Raw genomic sequence first — 16,597 nt, 5'->3', positions numbered from 1 at the left:
GGAGCTTCATTGTCCCTTCTTGGAATTCCACAACCGTAGCATCATCACAACACGTTCCATGCTGCTCAAGAAGAGGCCCATCGAAGAATTCACTATCAATAGTTTTGGGTTTGTGACCTCATTTGCAAAGACCGCCTAGTTCGGAAACTCTCTTCATGTACAGAGCCCTATGAAATTCGCTTTCTTTTACTATGGCTGCTTGTTGCGCTTGTGTTCTTGTTTTTGTACAGATCCTTTCCCTTCTGAGTATAGTGTACAGCTTTGGCCACACCAACAAGGCTTCTTGGATTGTAAATATTCCAATCAATAAAAAACTATGTGCAAATGTTATCTCGCGCATTGAGATTCTTATTTTAGTTGTTTTAAGACATGTTCTTTTTGCATCCACTTACCCTTGCCTTGTGGCTACCTAATCATGTTTCATCTCATTTCTTTAACCTCGTTCACCACAATGCCACATGTCCTTGCCCTGTGGCTACTTGATCATGTATCTTCTTGTTTCTTTTACCTCAAGCACTACGATGAGACTGCAATAGACCATTCAAGCTCTAAGCCTTGCAAACAACCATTTCCTTGCAAGTGTAAGCTACAACTTGCGCAAACCCAGGTAGGGGCAACCAACTGTAACTACTTCATTGTCCAGGAAAGTACATGCAAATGTTACGTGCAAATGGTTTGCGGGAAAATACCTTCCTTTTCATAGTGCGTTTGAGCATGATGCAATCAAGTTGACAAACACTCTCCCCCCTTCTCTTCTCTCCCTATCTCTTCCTATCTTTGTCTTTGTGTCCCGACTCCGCCCATTTCAGTGATCTATCACATCCACAAGCAACCCTTTCTTGACACTCATATCAAAATTTGGAAAGACATAACCACCTTGTTCATAACGTAAGGTAAGAACAAAGCTGTCTTTAGAATGGATTTAACTATTCAACTGAACTCATACAATGTCGGCTATAACAAAGAATTCAGAAATAAAAACCCAAACAATACCGACCTAATTTCATGTTTGGTATCACTCTATCTTGCATACACTTACAACACCATGTTTGACATGCTCAGACAAAGTATTCTAGACAGTACATCCAACCATGAAGCCTCTAATGAATGAAAGTAACAGAGGGACATACTCAAGAAGTGGTTGCCACTCACAAGAAAACCAAATAAAAGAACATACAACGTTTGTACAAGAGACGAAGATACGAAATTGCTCCATCTTCTACAAGAAAACAAGCATTCAACAACAAGAACCATATCTAGCCTTTATGGAGAAAAAACCAAACAAGCAAACACACTATAGCCGCAACATGCAACAAAATCTACAAGTTGAAAGCTTTAGCTTTACAATCTAACATTGCAAATGAAGCGAGACTGAATCAGTACCAAGAGTCCATATTAGCAACACCCCTACAGAAGCAACCCATGACAGTAATCCTTACATAACCAGAACTTGAAATGGAAAAGAATGAACAAGAATGCACAAAGCAGTTACCATGCAAAAATAAACGACACATCCGATTTCACATGCTTCAAATGTGGTTGTTTGACTTTCAAATCAAAACTAAGGAAAATCAAGATGGACATAATAACCACAAGTCAAGATTGCAACATAATGATGCAAGGAGGCGAAGAAGAACTTTTTCATTACGAAAAATTTGGACTCAAAAAGGGCCCTATAAGGGAGCCCTTGGGTTGGTGACATGGAAGAATAAGGTGAATAAAACCCAATAGAATATTGGCTGGTGGAGGGCAATAGAATATTGGAAGTGGCCTGACTTCTCTATTTCTTTATTCAATGGCCCAAACAATGAGGTGGAGTACCCACTTGCTGCCTCAAAGTTCTCTCCCATCACGTTTTTTAACTATAATCAAACTGAGAAACCTAGTTTCTCAACCAAACTTGAACCATTTGACCTGAAACCAAATCCTCCCATCCAACTACCACACTCCTTTCATTCTCTCTCATTCCTCTTACTTTTCCCTCATTTCTGAGCACCGATTCGAATTTTTCTTTGCTCCAGCCCTCTTTTCAAATTTCCTGCTAGCTCTTGAGTGGGAAGCTTCTTTCTCTATTCTCCCTCTCATGGGATGGACTCTCATGCCAAAATCTCGTCACTTCTCTTCTCTACCTGTATTTCCCTCCCATTTCACTCTCATTCTTTCAAAGCGTTCAAGATTTTTGAATGAGATTCAACCTACCTTCTTCTTTCTCTATTTTGGGCGTTTCTCCTTCAAATCTCGCCACTTCCTCTCTCATATGAGATTCTCCCATGATCTGAAATCATTTCATTCAGGAAGACAAGGCAATCAATGTTTTGAGCGAGCCATGAATGATGCAAGGTGTTTGGAGCTTAGAAGGAGCTACTGGACGAGATTCTTAGAGAAAGGATCAAAGAAGATTGACTTTCAGGCATTGCAGTTGCTGATGCATGAGAATCAATCTTTCTTTTTCCCATCTCCTCTAAGGGTGCATGATTTCGAACCATTTGTGAAGGTTTGGGGTCCATCTAGACACCTTGTATGGAGGTTCAAGTGAGATAATCTTTGGAACAATGCAACACAGTGATTATGACGAGATTTGTTTGTTAATGATGTAACTTTGAAGAGACAGTTAGTTCGTAGTTCATTTTGTGTAGTTGTGTTGTTTTGTTTTATTTCATGGTTTGAAAACATTGAAAATTTTGTTTGTTTTGTAAGAAATTCCATGAGAAATGAGTCTTTTTCACTCTTACTATCAATGGTTTTCTGAAGAATATTGCTTGAAATAGATTTCAAGATGTTTGGGAGCATATAATTTGTTTTGAAGAAAGAACCATCAACTTCATCAATCCTGGAACACATTTGGGACCACTGGCAGGGACAATTTTGATCACATTTTTCTTTCAAAGAATCTTGCTCCAAGAATCAGGTACTGTTCATTCATGTAGTTTTAGAATGTTTTTAGTTTTCAACTCAAATCAGGGTTTATCAGAGCAACTTGCATGGAGATTCAGGTGAGAAAACCTTTAGAACAATGCAAGACAATGAAAATAATGAGATTTTATGATGTAACTTCGAAGAAGCAGTTAATTTGTAGTTTGTTTTGGTAATTTTGTTGTTTTCTTTTAATACATGATTTAAAGAGGAAGAAATATTTTTTTGTTTTAAAAGATAAACTCTTACTATTGAGTTTTTTTATAGAAGATGGTTAGAAATAGATTTGGAGTTGTTTGGAAGCATATAATTAGTATTGGAGAAAAATCCATCAATTTCAGCATCCTGGATTACAAGAGGGACCGTTGAGGAGAACAAGTTTGATCACGTTTTTTCTTCAAAGATCCGTGTGAGGTATTGTTCATTCACATAGTTTACAGTGTTTGATGATAAGTAAATGTTTTTTTGAATTTATAGATTTCAATCGTTGGATTTTGCATGCAATTGGGGTTTTCATTTTTGCTTGGTTTGATACTTTTCTAAAACCTGTCATGTTTGTATATTATTTATTGATGTCAATGTTATATTATATTAGGTGGAAAGTTCATGAAATCATGCAAGCCGCTCGGAATAAAAAAAAGGTGGATATCCATTTTCAAATAGATGCAGAGAATGCACCATTTTAAAAGAGGAATGAATCCTCCTTAGTAAGTGAAAGTAATTTTGTAGCTCTTCGAAATCAAGAAAAAGGACATGGATTTGTGGTTAGAAGGGAAAATATATCCAGTAGATCCACAAACTTGTCAGACTCCTCAATTCCATGAATTGACCAGCTTAATAAAGTTTCTATGTAAGGGTGAGAATGGTTTGTTAGGATATTGTCGAAGGTTGATTGGTCATGGAGCAAATAGCCTTCACAGCCAATATCAATCTTTGCTTAATGAAAGAGACAAAAGGATCGTAATGTTGGAGGCTTGGAATCAACATTTAGTATCATCTATGCAAGCTACAAGTGTTCAAATGTCTGCATATGATGGCATATAGAAAAAAAATCAAGAATTACAGGTAAAGGTTCAAACATTAGATGCTCAATTGGGAGAGAGCACTATAAATGCAATTCACTTACATATGCAAAACACAGCTCTAAAGGATGAGATCAAGAAGTTAGAGAAAATATTATCATTCATGAAGGATACTCCAATGGGTCCAAGACTACGTAGGAGGAAATTGCATCCAATGGATGAAATATCCAAGAAAAGTGGACACTGGAAGCGTCAAGTGAGAGCTTGTAGGAGTGTTTCAGAACTCATGTCTATCCATGATGAACACTATGGTGCTATGGGTGAAGTGTACAAAAAAAATGTTGGAGTCTGTTATACAACATCCAAAATTCAAATGTCTAAAATCAGAGATATCTGAGTCAATGAACAAAGTTGTGGAGCATTTCAATGCAACTAGTGCACAGGGAGTTCGTGATACTGCAGGGATCAGTACAAGGGCATATCGGTTCATATTTAAGAGCTTAAAAACAACATGTCTTTTTGTGGGAGCAAAAGTTAAAGCCCCGCTTCCTAAACCAACTGATGTTGATAAGGCCAGGCATCCACTCAATTTGGGCGTACTTGATTTAGTTGGTGAGCCCCAGCATGTATGTAGTACACTAACTTTGAAAACAAAGGTTGGAGAGACTAAAGAATTGGAATTGATAGTCAATAATAACTTTGTGATGGATGTTCAAAGAGTTCTGCAAGCCATGGTAAAGTTTTATGATATGCCTATGGAAGAATGTAATGGTACTCTGAAGATTGTACTAAATCTTGATGAAAGTGAGGTGGTCAAATGTCAAAAATTGGGAAGAGCTAGTTTGACAATGATGAATAGAATACTGGACCTTGATTGATGATGCAAGACAGTTCAGTTTGCAATCAGATTAGGAGATTTGGTGGTTGGCTACCTTTGAGGTATGATGGAAATTTGTATTTTAATGCAATAATGCAAAAAGACTTAGAATATTTTGAAATAACATGTGAGTTTTTTTTGCAGATGCTGAAAGAGTCACATTCAATTTTGAAGTGGTTTTTTGACAAAACTGATATCCCAAGTGTGATCAAAGGTCATAACAATGGTGAGCTACTTGAAGTTGAGGGCTATGGATCCTACTGTGTAGAATGGCATCTAGCTGCTGACACTATTAAATGTATGTTTAATGTGGCACATGGAGCAAATACAAGCCATCCTTGTCCACTATGCATGCAAATGAGAGTACCTGCAAAGGGTGGTAAAAAGAATCAAAAGCAATGGGCATCTAAACTTGTAGAGATAGATCAAACTAAGGCACCTGCTCCAGGGAAAGATCCATCATGGAGCCCGATTCTTGAAATTCCTCTTGAGCGAGTATACATTTGTGCACTTCATGCTATTGTGAGAATAGTTGAAAAGTTGGTGCATCTATACATCATTGATGCATATAACTTGAAGCCCCAACAAGAGAGTGAGAGGATGATTGCAAGAATTGAAAAGGTTCTTTCAGATATGGGCCTACACTCTGGGCAAGTAAAGATTACAAAAGATGAGAAAAGATCTGGAAAAACAGGCAATGTTCCTTCTAAGCCAAGCTTTGGTGGTGTCAAGGCTTTAAAATTCCTTTCTGCAAAGAAGAAGAATGACAAGCTCAAACATGCTACTGAGTTTGATGTATGGAGAAAGTTACACAATGCCTATTGTGAACGAGGGGAGAAGGGACACAAAAGACTGGAAAAGGCATGAGTGTGGTTAGCTCTTGATAGCTTGGTACCTTTACTACAAAAGAAAAGATTCGAAGAAGATGATGCACAGTGTTTCATCAATGCTGTGAATGACTTTAGCCGGAATATGGAGATAGCTTGGGGAAAGAATCATTTCACACAGTACATGGTAATCTCTAACTTGGACATTGAGATGTGCATATTGAATGGTCCTATATTTACTGATTTGTTTTTCTATTTGGCAGCACATATTATATGCTCATGCACCATACATGGCATGGAATTATGGAAGCATCGGAGTGTGGTCCACTTAAAGCATGGAAAGATCGCATTGACAAGCACGTTGTGCATATAATAGAGCGACCCAACACGGAGGTGGTAGAACTAAGTCAAGCCCAATGGTTCAATTGGTTCAATGGTGGTATAGGCATATTGAAATAAGAGTAGCTGCAGCACTAGCATTCAAAGAGTCCTTAGTGTCCCATGCAGTGTAAGATGTTAACGCGGAAAGTTGAAGAAGAATATACAACTCATCGAATGCAAGACAAAATCATGCAAGTTGGCATGCAACCCATCATAGACAAGGGCACATATGGGTGGAGATAGATGAAAATGATGGTGTAGACTCTTCCAATGTGGATGCCCATGCATAAGTTTCAGAATTTATTTGTAATTTTAGTTATGTGATTTGCAGTAAAGCCAACGTATAATGGACATGAGTTGCAGTATAAATGAGAAATTTTGTGTTATGGGATGTTAATTATAAGTATTTAGCTCAAGGTTGCACTAATTTTACTTTTTTAAGGGTTTTTATCGAAACAAGTATTTTTTAAAAATTAGGGTTTTTGTCCCTATATAAGAGAATGCGCCCTCATTTTCATTTCACTATTTAAAGAGCTCTCCACTCCCACACCACCTCCCACTTGCCCTTGAGATTTCCACCCTATCTCTTGCACCCTCACCCTTTCTCTTATACACTCTCTCCATCCCCCATGGCCAGGCCCAAGATCAAGGCACCATAGAGACTGGCACAGCCAGACCCACCTCCAGACTCAGAGATAGAGAGTGATAGCCCCCCCCTCTCCCCCCAATGATCCCCGTCATGCTAATCCGGAAGCTAGACACGGAGCAAAAGGGACAGAGGAAGGCACAAGAAGATCCTCTGATAGAGATGGATGACTTGGAGAGCACAGAGGAGGAGCATGTGGAAGAGGAACAACGAAGGATAGAGCAGAGGACCAAGAGAAGAACAGACAATTAGGGTCCATGCCAATGGGGGAGAGTCGCCCGAGCTCCAAGTGCAGGTCAAAGAGGCCCTCAACATCCAGGAAGAGGCCCTCCACATTGAGGGCAAAGAGGCCCTCCTCTAGTGAGGTGGTACAGATTCAAGCCAGGGACAGTGGCACTACGGGAGATCAAAAAGTTTCAAAAGTCCATTAATCTGTTGATCTCGATGGCCAGCTTCGCAAGGGTGGTACGTAAGGTCATGCAGGACCTCAACCTTAGCCCAATGTCCCGGTTTTACAGGCGCGGAGTTGGGAGGGCTCCCTGGCGTATTTCTAAAGATGCCTTGCTTGTGCTGTAGCATGCATCTGAGGCCTACCTAGTAGACCTCATGGATGACACCCAGCTGGTTGCCATCCATAGGAAAAGGGTCACGGTGACCGCTACAGACATGCAATTTATTGTACGTCTTAGGAAGCCCAAGGGCACTTAGGGATTTTGTATGCTCCACCTTGTACTCTGCCTACGGGCATCTATCTTGTACTCTGCCTACGAGCATCTACCTTGTACTCTGCCTACGGGCATCAATATAATAAAATGTCTTTTTTAGAATTGTCTTTGCATGTGCAATCTTAAATTTATTTTCAATGTATTTGCAATCTATTAATTTACTTACATGCACTCTCAATGTATACAAAAGCAAAATGAAATAATAAACATCAAATCTTAATAGAACATGCAAAAGGAAATAATACTTAATTTTACTTAACATAGAAAAGGAAACAATGTTCTGTAAATGAGAAGAGAAAATTATTTGAAAATGGTATTCTTTATTTACATTGAGTAGTATCACAAAGATCATCAAAGATTAAATGCCTAAGCTACTCTAGTCTATGCTTCTTCCTGCTTGGCTCAAATCCCTTTTCTGCTTGCTGAAGTAGAGAGGGCTACACAATTTCATTCTCTATAGCCAAGGGATCTGTAATGCCAGCTAGCCCTGCAATAGCTAAAATACTATGAAGCGGACCAGATCGTGTGTATGAGAACAAAAATAAAGCTACACTATGCCTAATCAGAACAACACGATCGACAGTAGGACGGATGGGCCTCATCTTCACCATCCGACTGAGGACCTGAACTTCATGATGTTTATCTTTCCATCTGGCGATAATTGTCGATAAAACACCAAAATGTGTTGAGCCACTCTGTTGATGTAGTGGCCGATCGATGCCATCCCCCCACCAGAAGACCCTCTGGTTCCACCCTTGTGTCCGGCATACTCATCAACCCATAAAATATCCTGCAACCAACATATTACATCAAAATCCAAAGATTATATAAATTAATAAAATATCATTTTACAAGAATTAATAAGAATAAGGATTTTTTTCCAAGTAAAAATCATATCTTTAAGGAATCTTATTTGGGAGGCCACTGGGACCCTAGCAACCATGCCCATAAATCTGAACTGGGCTCTGGTCGCATGATGTTGGATTCTGGGCTTGCAGGGGCTTTTTTGGCATAAATGTTTCTGAACTGGGCTCTGGTCGCATGATGTTGGATTTTGGGCTTGCAGGGGCTTTTTTGGCATAAAATTTATGGGCATGGTTGCTAGGCTCCCAGTGGCCTCCCAAATAAGATTCCTTAAAGATATGATTTTAATATGTGAAAAAACCATAACCCTGTTTACACAAATGGAATGGGAGGGGCAAGTGGTAGAGGCATGTGTAAGGGGCAAGTGGTAGGGAAAAGTGGCAGGGCAAGTGTGACAGTGGCAGGATGTCCTGGGTTCAAAATCATAACATTTGGTTGGGTTTTGTACCCTAAACCCTCAATCTTATTTTTCATTTGGTTGGGTTTTGTACCCTCAATCTAATTTGGGAGGCCTCTGACACCCTAGCAACCATGTGCATCATTTTCAAACCAAAAACCCCCTGGAAACCCTAAATCCAACATCATGCGACTAGAGCCCTGTTTCATGATGTCAGATGATGTCAGATTTAGGGTTTCCAGGGGGGGTTTTTGGTTTGAAAATGATGCACATGGTTGCTAGGGTGTTAGAGGCCTCCCAAATTTGATTTAGGGAGTGAAAAATAAGATGTGGATGTCGGGTTTAAAAGTCATAAAATTTTATTGAGTTTTCTACTCTAAACCCTAAACCCTATTTTTTACTCCCTACCAATTGAAGAAAAAGCAATGATTTTTGTTCCTAAAATGGAACCTAGAATTATACTGATGATTTTGAATCACATGATGAAGCTGGAAAAGCTACATACCTTTTCTGCCTCATCACGCGGAGTGCATCAGCTACAGTGTCCAATTGGACTCCCTTTTGTGGTTGATCTTGAACTTCATGTTGGCTTGAGGTGCCAACTTCTTCATCTTTGTCCCCGAACAATTCCCTCTGGTGCGACATCCTTGATTGCCTTCTGTGTTAGTTGGATTGCCTTCAGATCGATGAGGCTCGAGTCATCAAAATGTGCAATCTCATTGATTGCTGGATTGACTGGAGCTTCAAAGTCAATGACATCATCAAAAGTGTCATTTGAGAGCCGATAGAGCACCTCGTCCTCTCGGAGACCGATTTCTTCCATCACTTCCAATAGGGTAAGGTATTCCTCATCCTCAATCTTGATTGGATCAACCGAAGCAAGGTGTGGCTTGCTTGCTGCCTCATCTGGATTATAGGTAGAGGATGGATATGCATGAGTCAGATATGAAGATAAGATGACCTCGCTTTCAACTTGCTCCTCAGCTAGGCTAATAGTATGCTTCTTAGGCTCCAAGTCTAGGTTTAGGTCATCTCCTCCACCACTTGTTGATGGACCTGCTCCACCACTTGTGGATGCAAGACCCTCGGGCTGCTCACTAACATCCTCATCAAACTTGCTAGTCGCAAGGAGAATGGTAAGGGCTGCATCTCTCTCGATCAAATGAATTGGCGAAGATGAATCATCCCCGATGGGAATAGCGTACTCACAGAGAGAGAGAGGGACATTATCCATGGCCCTACCTAGTGTCTTCTTGAAGTTAGCACTCTGGTCAAAAGAGCTCAAAATATCCAATGAAACCCATTGGTGAGGGGAGTTAGCAATCACGACAGATTTCCCATGGATAAGTCTAAAAAAAAATTGAAGAGAGGGATTATCAGCAGGAAGGAGAGCTCTCAAGTGTGACTCAAGATGGAATGCTTTGCAGAAGATAGGATAAACCTGATCTGCAGAGGCATGGGAATCAGTGGATGAAATCCACTGGTCAAAAGCCTCTCTAGGGGAAGCCATGAGTGTAGGAGGATGCTCGGGAAGACGAAAGAGGAGGCTGTGGAATACAAGTTTACTCAAGAGTGGGAAATTGAAAATGTGAAAATGACCTTAGAAGTGTACTTTATAAATGGACATTGCCCTTAAAAATTCTCTTAATTACAATATTTTTATATTTATTGTTTTTTCTTTGGAAAGTCTCTCTCTCTCTCTCTCTCTCTCTCTCTCTCTCTCTCTCTCTCTCTCTCTCTCTCTCTCCCCTTAGCTATCTCCCTCTCCTCTCCCTCTCCTCTCTCTCACTCTCTCCCTTCTCTCTCTCTCTCTCATAGACCCACAAGGTCTTCTGAGGATGTTAATATATCTTTCATTCTTTCCCTTCCTTTGTGTCCCTCATTGCTCTCTCTCTCTCTCTCTGTCTCTCTCTCCCCTCCTCTCCCTTGCTCTCTCTCTATCTCTCTATCTCTTTCCCTCCCTTTGTGTCCCTATTTGCTCTCTCTCTCTCTCTGTGTGACACCCGATGATCATCTTCTTGCCATGTTGCCCTTAGCTATCTATGTCATGGACATTGATTTTAGAAATACACTTTTTGTATTTTGTTAGCGGCTCCACCCTTTGGATTAGTTGTATATGGGTTTTTTTCAATCTCATAGTCTCTCAAAGACCTTTATTAACTTTCTTATTTTTTCTCTTTCTCAACTTAGAGGTGCAAATGAATAAATGCAATCTTAACTCTCTCTCTCTCTTCCCATTCTCTACCTCTCTCTCTCTCTCTCTCTCTATCCCACTCTCGATGTCTCTCTTTCTGTCCCTGTCTCCATTGTCATGGACATTGATTTCATGTATACACTTTTTGTATTTTGTTAGTGGATCCACCCTTTGGATCGGTTGTATCTGGGTTTTTTTTTTTCAATCTCTTAGTCTCTCAAAGACCTTAATTAACTTTCATATTTTTCTCTTTCTCAACTTAGAGGTGCAAATGAATAAATGCAATCTTAACTCTCTCTGTCTCCCTTTGTATCCCTCCCCCTCCCTCTGTCTCTAAGAGGCCCTTTGTGTCCCTGACTGCTCTCTCTCTCTCTCTCTCTCTCTCTCTCTCTCTTCATACATCTAACTCTATCTCATGGCCAGGTGCATTATTTGTGTCGCTTATTGTACTCTCAACTTCTCTCTCTCTCTCTCTCTCTCTCTCCCTCTCTCAGTCTCTCTTGCACGCTCTAATTGCTATCTATCTTGAGATCACACACTCTCTGTCTTGCACAATACAGATATACAAATATCCACACAAATTTAAAATTACAAATATTTATCGCTTTATCATTCATAGACCATAGAGTTCATCAATCTAGAGGTGCATACTTAATAAAAAAAATCTTAACAATAAATGAAACAACACTTTGTATTATATATGCTTTCTGTTCATACATGTAACAATGCCTCATTGCCAAGTGCATTGTTGAAGCACTAAGGATCCAAGAAACTCGATATCATATGAAATACCTGCCATCATGTCTCTACTATCTCTAGAGTATGGGGGGGCAACAATTCTTACAAAGGATACTTGTCTCATCCCTATATCTAACTTTGTGATTATCAAGTCTAAAATAATAGTCTTGGGGAGGGCTTACTATTGCCAACAGCAATTCTTCCCTGATCAATCACATGGTCCACTCCTCTTCCAATTCCAACATTAGATCAGGATGTCTTTATTGATAAATTGATACCTTGACAATAGGACTGTGAGTCCCATCACGCAAATCATCATCCATTGCTTCCCATTGAAGGTTCTTCCATCTAAACCTTCTATATGTGAAAGTCATGCAGAGATTTTGCCTTCCAATGAAATACCTGCAAAATTTGGGATCTATTAATACATAGTATTCTGATCATTTTTTATACAAACAAGAATTGTAAGATTTGCTCACCAAAATCTCACATCTAAAGTGTTCAATCGACATTGTACTAAATCTTCGGCATGACATGTTCTTGTTGTCCATCCATTGTCAAATAGCTCAGATAGCCAATCCATTTCTAAGCTCTTGCAAGTGTAAGTAATCTTTGTTTTCCTTAATTGCCTACAACATGCAAAGAAATCAACAAAGCATGGAAATGGAAGAAACCAGCTCAACCTAGCATTTCTTCCACCGGTAGTTGGCTTCAGAGCATTTCTCACATCATTAAACATTCTATTCTATATGATCCACTTATCTCCATGCTTGGAAGCGGTCTGGACTATCAAAAGAGGGCAAGGGAAGAGATTCTAATCTACCATATTGTCCTTCTTCATCTGGCACAATGAAAATTGAGTCATAGAAGAAGATCCCATCCTTTTTTAATTCTGATGGTGTGTGGCCTTCATACTGAAGACTCTCGATCTCAACATGGAGGACATGCGACACCCCAGTTACGCATGCTGTAGGCTCCCACTCTTTGTAAGTAGATGGATATAAGTCTGTAAAACAAATACAAGGCATAAGACACCAGTGTCAACGTCCCCAAATAAATGCAAATACTCTAAAAAGCAAATGAAGTACTAGTACACTTTAAAAAACTTACAATTGGGCCTACGATATGGAAGTCCTTCATTCGGATGCACATATATGTTTGCATGGGTAAAGACATGCTGAATATATACTTGTGTCACTGTGTTACTACCAGGAGAAATTTCAAAATCTAAGATCCTTCCCTTCCAATGTTTGGAGATATCCATTGCATCCTTCCGACCCACTTTGTAGCACCCACGATTAGTGGGTTGCATTGTGATCCAAGAATATTTCCTGTAGAGCTGAAGAATCCATTCCCCATGCTCATCCTTAACATTCTTCAATACAACAGACTGTAAACTACTTCTGTATCTATCATTTTCTACTTCCATAGTTTCTGCCCTTGTACCATATGATTAAAATTAGCTCTTTCTACTTCCAAAGACCCTCCAAATTTATGTCTTGTATTCTCTCTTTCTCTATCCCTCTCTTTCTCTTTCTTTGCAAGTCTCTCTCTCTCTCTCTCTCTCTCTCTCTCTCTCTCTCTCCCTCCCTCCCCCTCCTTCCCTCTCTCCTTTAACTAAACCTCTCACAAAAACAAGCAAAATATTACTACAAAAAACATAGAATACTTCTCTCTCTCAGTCTATCTTCCAAGGTACCCCTCACACAAACAAACGTCAAATTTTTTTGAAATACTTAGTTACGATATGCTCTCTTCCTGCTCTGTTTCTCCACAAACAAAGAAAACATTATCAATATCATATCATTCTCTCCCTCCCTCCCAAAACTCTTTAATTAGGATCTCTTTTTCTTCCTTCTCTCTCAAATACTTCTAAAACCTAGCAGTTTGAAATAGAATCTCTGTCTCTCTCCCTCAATCATCCCCTCAACAAAAGAAAACATAGCAGTTCGAAATATAATCTCTGTCTCTCTTTTCCCTTCCTCTATCTACCCCTCCTATACTAGCAAATAAGAAAATGACGATTTTCTATCTCTCTCCCTCACTCATCCCCTCAAACAGATTAAAAAACATAGCAGTTTCAAATATAATCTCTCTCTCTCTCTCTCTCTCTTTCCCTTCCTATATCTATCCCTCCTATACTAATGAAGAAAAAAATGACTATTTTATGTCGCTCTCTCCCTCACTCATCCCCTCAAATAGAAAACAACATAGCAATTCAAAATAATCTCTCTCTCTCTCTCTCTCTCTCTCTCTCTCTCTCTCTCTCTCTCTCTCTCTCTCTCTTTCCCTTCCTCTATCTATCCCTCCTATACCAGTAAAGAAAAAAATGACGAAAATCATCTTGTAGTTTTATATATCATCTACCTCAATCTCTCCCTCTTCCCTGTCTCTTGTAACAAACATATAGACAAAGTGTGATACAAAAACGTATCTACTTAATACAAACAAAACTTTCAAGACGAAATCACTTTATTACTTGGAAAGTATGTGTTTCATCTTCCGGAGTTGACTCTATATACTCCAAAAGGGTAGAGAAAGAGCCGAAAATGATAGAACACCCACTTTTCTCACTCCTTCCAAGCAGATTTAGGTCGCAACTTCATGAGATGACTCTCTATACTCCAAAAAGGTGAGGAAAGAACCAAAAATGAGAGAACACCCGTTTTTCTTACTCCTTCCAAGTAGATTTAGGTCGCAACTTTGGTTTCTAAGAGAGCGTGAAATAAGTAAAGAATGAATGGAAGAGAAGAGGGATGAACAGAGCTTTAACAGAAGTTCCTCTGAGAGATTTTCGAATGTGGAAGAAAAATGTGAGCAAAGAGGAGAGAGAATGACTAAGCAAGAGTGGAAAGAAGATATTTTGATACCAGCTGCTAGAAAGTGGTAGGAATGAATGTTTGAAACATTTTGGAAGAGAGAGAATAGGGGGAGAGCTAGTTAGGAAGTCAAAGTTTGGGCCAAATGGTTGAACCAAATGGAAAACGTGAGCATAGTTTTAGCTAGGGGATAGCTTGTCCTGGGAGGAAAACAAGGAGGCCTGACATGGTTAGGGCAGGCTTGTCAAATATAATTTTTGATTGTGAGCTACCAATGACGTTTTTTGGGGTATTTTGGAAAAAATATGAAATTTCCCCTAGATTTGGGGAGCCTCTATTACAGAGAAGTCCACATGGCATAATCTCCTTCATGGATACCATATTTCCTTATCCAAGCCTCTAATATTTTAGTAATTCTCCAAAGGGCCCCTTTTTGAGTCCAAAATTTTTGTAATGTGTGCTCATTATGCTATAGCCAAATTCGTCTTGCGTAATGACCACAACTAATCAATTAAATAAGCAATCTAAATTATTGAAAGCTCCTAACTTATGCATAACATTCTATATACCGACCTTGCTCATGCATCCCCTAACATACTCCCATTCTTCCATTGTGATATGCATCCCCTCGTCTTTCTCTGCTTTCTCCATTTCATCAAGTAGCCAATCCCCATGAATATCCTTTGGAAGTGCTCTTAGATACTGAGGGTATGGCACACGAGATCCGTGGTGTGTATGAAAGCGGGCCCTTTCTTCTTGTCTTCTTGCCTTTGCATCCTCGTATCTTGTCACCCATCTTTTCATCACATCATTATTAAGCACGCAATAGAGGTTGATACTATTATGCAACTCCGTGTCTATTACTTTGTTGCATCCTTTCCCTTGAGGCACAATAGAGGTCATCCTTAGGTCTTCATCATCTCTCCATAGTCGTGGGAGAGAGCTATCCACATCAACAAGAAACTCAAAAATATATACAAGTGACTCTTGTACCAACCAACCCTCGGCCATGCTACCTTCGGGTCTTGCATTTTGTCTCACAAAGCCCTTCAAGGTCTTCATGAAGCGCTCGAGGAAGAACAACCATCGTGCATGTATAGTACCGCATATAGCAATCTCATCCACCAAATGCACTATAAGATGTAGTTGGCTTGTGAGAATAGAACGTGGAAATGTCTCCTCCACTAAACAAACCAACTCCACTGACATAACTCGAGCATTCTCAAGCATGGTGGGATCTATTTCCTTTGAGCTCACATACCTAGAAATGAAAAAGTACAACATATTAGCAATATGAACACCTTGCATGGAGCATTGATACACATCATATTTTGTATCATGTAAAGTACCTCACAAGCTTGCCCATCTTGTAAATACGATCTTTCACGTCCTTCGATGCACTACGTGAAATGCTAGTAGGTAGTATGAACTGAACACATGAGGAGGGGTTGATTAGTTGCTTATAATTATTCACTCACAAATTTGAAAGGAAAAAGATATTATGCACATAAAATACTTACTTGGAGCATCTTGTGCCAATCATGAGATTTCAAGCCATATAATTGCTCTACACCTCTTTTCTTGCTCTTTGTAAAGGCTCCCTTCAAACACCTCATGCATCCAGTGGGAGTACGAACTGTAGTAATAGTGCGCTTCACCGCCGCCATCTCCAGCTTTGATAACCTCCAGGGTGCACGAGGTAAAAAAACACGCCCATTTGGTCTCTCTTGTGGCCAAGCTTCACGCATCCTCCCTGTGGTACGTAGATCCTCACTTATGCCTACGGAATCTCGTGTCCCATTCAAATGCTCCCAAATGGTAGATGCCACATTCTTGAAGATATGCATGGGATCAAGTAGGTGATTGATCTTGAGGTGGGACCAATATGGTAAATGATAAAAGATGGAGTATCTAAACAAAATAAAGTGTTAGCGGGCAATCTTTATTTCTAGCCAATATAGCACACAATAGTTACAAACCCTTATTGGCTCATGCCAAGTAGTGGAGTCGTCATGGAACCGTCCCAAATTCTCATCCAATCTCCCGCGGTGATTGATTGTGGGAGGACTTCATTCCAAGGGGCAACATATCTAGGATGATCAGGTGGGAGAAATCGATGGTGATTCTCATAGATGACCTTATTCAATGCGTCTGCTCGTGAGGCAACTAGCGAAGGACCACAAACAGGACATGC

The sequence above is a fragment of the Dipteris shenzhenensis genome, chromosome 22 (assembly GCF_047967505.1).
Source record: "Dipteris shenzhenensis isolate YYH24624 ecotype China chromosome 22, Dip_SZ_1.0, whole genome shotgun sequence".
Taxonomy (NCBI): Eukaryota; Viridiplantae; Streptophyta; class Polypodiopsida; order Gleicheniales; family Dipteridaceae; genus Dipteris; species Dipteris shenzhenensis.
Note: the sequence above shows the minus strand (reverse complement) of the source record.